Genomic DNA, 6,000 nt, shown 5'->3' with positions numbered 1-6,000 from the left:
ATCTTAGCTTCTGAAGGAAAGAAACCAGCTGCTTAGCGGTGGTGGGTGACGACAAAGATACAAGGGCCTGGATCTTGCTAGGGTCAGCCTCAATGCCTTTTGTTGAAATTACATGGCCGAGGAGAGTGACTTTGCTTTCACCAATGTGACACTTATCCACGTTGATCTGGCCACCCAAGGTTTTCAGCTTGGTTAAGCCATCATAGAATTTGCTTAAATGAAGGGCTCGTGAACTATAGATGCAAAAATCATCTATGAAAACCCGTATTGATGTTCCAAAGTAGGGTTGGAAAACAAAGGTCACATAGTGCTGAAATGTGGCCGGGGTGTTAGTGAGGCCAAAAGGCATCACCCTGTAAGCAAAGCATCCCCAAGGTGTGATGAAGGTTGTCTTCTTCTGATCTTCTTTGGCAATGCTAATCTGGAAGTATCCTGAGTAGCCATCGCACACTGTGTATCATTCATGACCCGCCACTTCATTGAGAATTTCATCCTGGAATGGGAGGGGAAAGTGATCCCTCTTTGTGGCTACGTTGAGAGATTTATAGTCACACACAGACTCTCCATTTACCATTTTTTTTTCGTGTGACTACTACTGGGGAGACCCATTCTGAGTTTTCGACAGGGTAGATGAAACCTGCTTGTAGCAAACTTCTCACTTCTTTAAGTAGTGCCTCTTGTTGGATTACTCCAAGTCTTCTAAGCTTCTGCACTATGGGTTTACTGCCTTCCTTGAGTTTTATGTGGTGTTTCACTACTGTAATTCATGTGATCTTATCGTAGCCCTCAATGAACAAAGTAGTGAAGTTGCCTACCATGGAGACATATTCCTTCCTTTCTTCATCGGTTAACTCATTTGAGAGCATTTTTTGTAATTTACCTGCATTCTCTAAGGATTGCGTACCTAATGATTCCTCTTGGTTTGTCGGGTGTGTTTCAGATTGTGTCAATCTTTTCGGGTCTTTAAGAATGACCCCCATCACTTTGCTACTGTCACTTCCGTCGGTGGTGGTCGTCTCTTCTCCTGAGGTAGACGAATAGTCGTTGGTGGACTCATCTTCTGAAGCCTCCAAGATCATGTTCTGTTGCTTCCCAATCCTCATGTCATAGAATATGGACTTCCCTTAAGCGTCCTTCATCTGAATCATTCCGGTGCTCCAGTCTTGTTTAGCCTCCATAGCCATAAGCCAAGGCCTCCCAAGAATGATGGGGTAGCCCTCCCCTTTGTGTGGCATGACGAAGATGTCTACCTCCACTTCTGTATTGAATTCTTTTACTTTGACCACATTCACAATGCCTACGCATTTTCCTCTTACATTGTTTGCCATTTTGGCTCGGCAGGGTGCCGGCCTACTTACCTCTAGACCTAGATGGTGCATCATCTTTTCACTCATGACGCATGTTTGCGTGCCACCATCTATGTAGACGTTTGAGATTCTTTTCCCCTTGATGTGGAAATCCATGGTTGGTAGGATGTCGTCGAGATCCCTTCCAAAGATAGCCCCAACTATCCTGGGTCTTGTTTTTCCTGGTACTCACCACTTTTGTCCATTGCCTCCTCATTCTTGGTGCAAGGTGGAGTAATTGGGGCCAAGTTATCTTCGGGCCCTTTATTAACACATCTTGAACTAATTCATAGGGTTTTGCATGCTCACCCTAGTGAGAAGTCCACGATGTCTATCTTCCGTCGCGGTTTAGCTGCTTGCTTGCTAGAGTCGGCCTTCCCTTTCATCTTCTCTTCTCTTTGAGAGGCCTCCTCGTGCCTGGCACGCTTCACTCCCATAGCATCCACGTCTTCTACCTTCGCTTTTCCTTTGTGATTCTCTCAAACGGATTCTTCTACCTTTGCCTTCCCTTTAGCTTCCAAGCTAATAACACTCACCGCTTGGTTCACAGCAGGTGGTGGGGGTAGTGGTGGAATAAGAGGTTGGGGTGGTGGTTGTTGTTGTGTAGGTGGTCGAAGGATCTAGATCGGAATGATCGGCCCTAGTTGCCTAGGTGGGGGTGGTCTTACCCTTGGCGCAAAGATCTGATTCTGTCTCCCCCCTCTATTGAAATTCTGCCTCCTTGGATGTGGACAGTAGTACATACTATGGCCATCTTCCTCGCAATTGTAGCAGTGGTACTCTTGGTTCTACCTTTGTTGTCCTCTTTCTTGTTCTGGATTCCTGACAAGTGCATGCCCTTGCTGCACCAAATGCACGGATAAACTCTCTAGTTGGGTGGTGATGCGACTCAGCAGGTCTTGCTGCTCTTCTGATGCCTCTTGCGGTTGGGCTCTATGACTGGCTGTTACAGTCACTGGGGTTGGTCGGGCCGAGCTTATTTCCTCTGATTCGTTTACTCTTGCTTGCATACGTAGCTTCTTGTCTTTAAGGCAGGCTACTTCGACTACCAATTCAAATGTTGCAGGAAACCTTCCCTTCACCTTCTCTCTAAGCGGCGACCATAGACCAGCAATGAAACGGTCCTTCTTTAGGAAATTAGGCGCTCCTTTGCCTTCCTCCAGTGAAGCAACCCATCTCTCCCATAAGTCCACAAATTTGGACTCTTAGGTGGCATACTCTAGCAGACCTCCCTGCTTCAATTCCGTCAGTAGCTGCTATAGCTTCCCTGAGGTTGTGCCTCCACCAAACCTCTTTACAAAAGCAACCCTTAACACATCCCATGCATTCTTGGTAGCCTGGGGCAATGCATTATACCAGGACTTGGCTTCTACTTTCATCAGTAGAGGAAAAATTCGAAGTCGTGAAGCGTCACTATCTTTGTTGGAGACGACACAAGCAATGTCGAAATCATCCAAAAAGTCGGTGGTGAGATCTTCTCCCTTCTTTCCACTGAACGTGGGGAAGGAAACACTTGCCATGGTAGTGACTCAAGAAATTACAAACCTTTTTTTTAGATTAATATATTAACAACAGTAGCGGCTCATAGCGGCTTTTTACAAGGTCGGGTGGATAGGTTAAAATAGGATAAAGATAGAAACATTAAAGAAATGATGGTAATCCAATATGGGGAGAATGATAGGGTTTGGGGAATTAAGGATCTCTCCTAGTACCGCCGCACCGAATAGGTACACGATCTTGTGTTGGTAGAAGATTTTCCTATCTACGTAGATATTCACATTCATATGCTGCAGGAATCTGAACGGGAATGTTGTCGGCCCGTTTTCCATTATGCACAAAGGGTGGAGTACTTACTTATATTCTTACCGTGCCAGTGTTGATGAGTCGGCATATCCATAGGAGGTCGTCACCTTTCATGGGCTCTATGATCAGCACGTACGGGGTGATGGCGATGCGTCTGACCACTCCCAGCCTCTTGGCTAGTAGTAATTGCAAATAATTTCCGTAGTCGGCCTATTGCATGAATTCTACTCCATTCAACTGCAACTTGTCTCCAGCCCACTGGGTTTCACCCGTGGTGGAGAGCTTCTTCAGGATAAGTTGCACAGGGAGAGGAGGAAGATCCTCTACCCGCCTTCCAAAACAGCCAGAGCAGTAGCCGAACCACTCTTCCCTAGGACATGGGAATCTTCTTACCACTTCTTCTTCAGGATTGTCAAAGTGGATTGGTAGCACTCGCATGCATCGTGCAAATCGGTAGGCGACCTTCCGCTTCTTAGCTTCGGATGACTTTCTCTTTGGGAAGCTGGGTACAACCCGTCTCTCTGAGCTTGAAGTACTTGCTTGGCCAGATGTTTCTCCCTTTGGAGTCATGTGTTTCCAAATTGGCTTATCTTTTCCTTACCTTTGGCTCGAGCAGCCCCCTTAGGCCACTTTGGAGTAAAGGTTATAACTTTGTCCTCACCGTTTTCTTTCCTCCTTTGATGTGAATGACTTCTTCGCGATGAATGTCAATGTAGACGATTTCAGTCCCTTTGCTGCCTTCGTTGCTGGCACTCATTGACAGTGTGTCTTGGTTGACAACAGTGATGGCACTTCACGGACCTCCTACCTGGTGCTCTCAATTTGTGGTTAATACGAGCAACACGAGATGGAGAATTTACCTCTTGAATATTGACGACACTGCAGCCTGGCAGTAGTACTTCAATGAAGGCAGCTAGTGCCTCCTTCGTCTCCTCTTCTTCCGTCCTCCAGTTAGAGAATTCCTTCAGCCATTCGTCCATGATTGATGGTGTGCGTCACTTTCAGCATTGTAAACTGAAGGGTCTTAGGAGCCCTCCTCCATGGGGCCACCAAATGACGGGAGCAAAGCGAACCCCGAACCCCGACGGCCTCTAAAACGCCGGGGGGCGAATGGCACGCCTCGAGCCTATCACGGTAAAGCGAACAGGATGCAAGGACGCAGACCGCGATGATATGAACACCGCAAACTTACACATAGACACACACACACACACACACACACACACACAGAGAGAGAGAGAGAGAGAGAGAAAGAGAGAGATTAACAAATGATGAAAACCCTCGGGGGTGTGAGGGAGAATTATTTTTGCAGTATTTACAATGACCTTCCTTCCAGCGAGGCGGCACACCGTGGTGATAGAGAGGTAGGGAGAGAGAATGGAGAAAACTACTTGGTGCGTTCTCTAAGACGACTCCAAGATTATGAAGATTTCTACCAAGAGCATGTATATGTGTGTGCATCGACCATTGGAGTCGAGAGGTGGGCGTGGCTCCCTTCACATGGTGCAATTCCCAAGGCAAACCAACACACAAGTCCCCTTCCCCCGTGATGCCAATAGTGTCAACTCTTCCCACTACACTCTATCAAGTGCTGACCTCTCATGAATTGCCCCCCCCCCCTCGATAGTGACCTCTCAGTGCCCTTTTATAGGTGTTGGCTACTTGGATTATGGTAATCTCGGTGTGATTAAATTAAGCTAATCGGGGAGACAAAGCAAACGGTGGGCCCGGTGTGGTTGACCCTTGCTTTGTTTTAAGAATTATTTAAAATGAGAATCTCTAGGTGGGCCTTTGTGACCATCACCTAGGGAGAGGGAATTTACAAATTGGGAATTTTACAAGGCTTGGGTGAAAACTGAAGAAATGATGAACATAACCTACAAATTACTGAAAATGGCGTTGTGGTTGCGTGATGCCGGCGAATGATGTGTTGCCGGTGCGTCGGTGTAGCGCGTACGTCTTTTCGGGGTCGGTCGGGGCATGCCTTCGGCGCATTTCTCCTTTTTGTTGTTGGCGGCGCGTGCTTTGGGTTCCTCCTTTTTCTCGATGTCAATGGCCGTTTCTCCTTCTTTTTTGTATTTTTTTTAAGTACGTGCGTATATGCGTGTGTGTGTGTGTGTGTATGTATGGGTGCGTGTATATGTGTGAATATAGGTGTGTGTATATGTAAGTGAATGTGTGTGCGCGAGCGTGCGTGGGAACGGGGGGGTGTGGTGTGTGTATATAATATATATATATTTATTTATTTATTTATTTCTAATTTTTGGTTTTCGGCAGTGCAGTGGGCAACGCAGAGACGAGGGGGTGAGGATGGTGAATGGGGGGGTTTGTGTGTGTGTATGCGCACAGCCTGTGTGTGTGTGTGTGTGTGTGTGTGGATAGCGCGCACCGGCTATCTACAGACAGCGCGAGCGTGCGACAGTGTGGAGCCGGGCAGTAAGCGGGCGAGACAGAGTGCGCGAGAGAGAGCATGAGGATGGGGGAGATGGTGAGGGAGGGGAGAGGGGATAGGGTTGGGGGGGGGGGGGGGGGGGTGTATGGTAGAAAGCGCAGGCGGCAAGGAGGGGATGAGTGCGAGGCCCGGGAGAGGGGGGGTAGTCGACAGTGGGCGCGACAAGGCAAGGTGGGGGGGTGTGCTTAGTCAACGAGACAGAGAGAAGGTATAAGTGGCTTAGGGTGGTTCCCACCAAGGGAAGAGAGGGAGAGAGGGGGAGATAGGGGTTGTGAGGGGGTAGGGGTAGAGAGAGGATATGGTGGGGGGGGGTGTATGGCAGAAAGCATGTGCGGCAAGGAGGGGATGAGCGCGAGTCCCGGGAGGGGGGGGGGGGGGGGGGGTAGTCGACAGCGGGCG

This window comes from Adiantum capillus-veneris, chromosome 15, assembly GCF_014529385.1.
Source record: "Adiantum capillus-veneris isolate H3 chromosome 15, ASM1452938v2, whole genome shotgun sequence".
In the NCBI taxonomy this organism is placed as follows: Eukaryota; Viridiplantae; Streptophyta; class Polypodiopsida; order Polypodiales; family Pteridaceae; genus Adiantum; species Adiantum capillus-veneris.
This window is presented reverse-complemented; position numbering follows the sequence as displayed.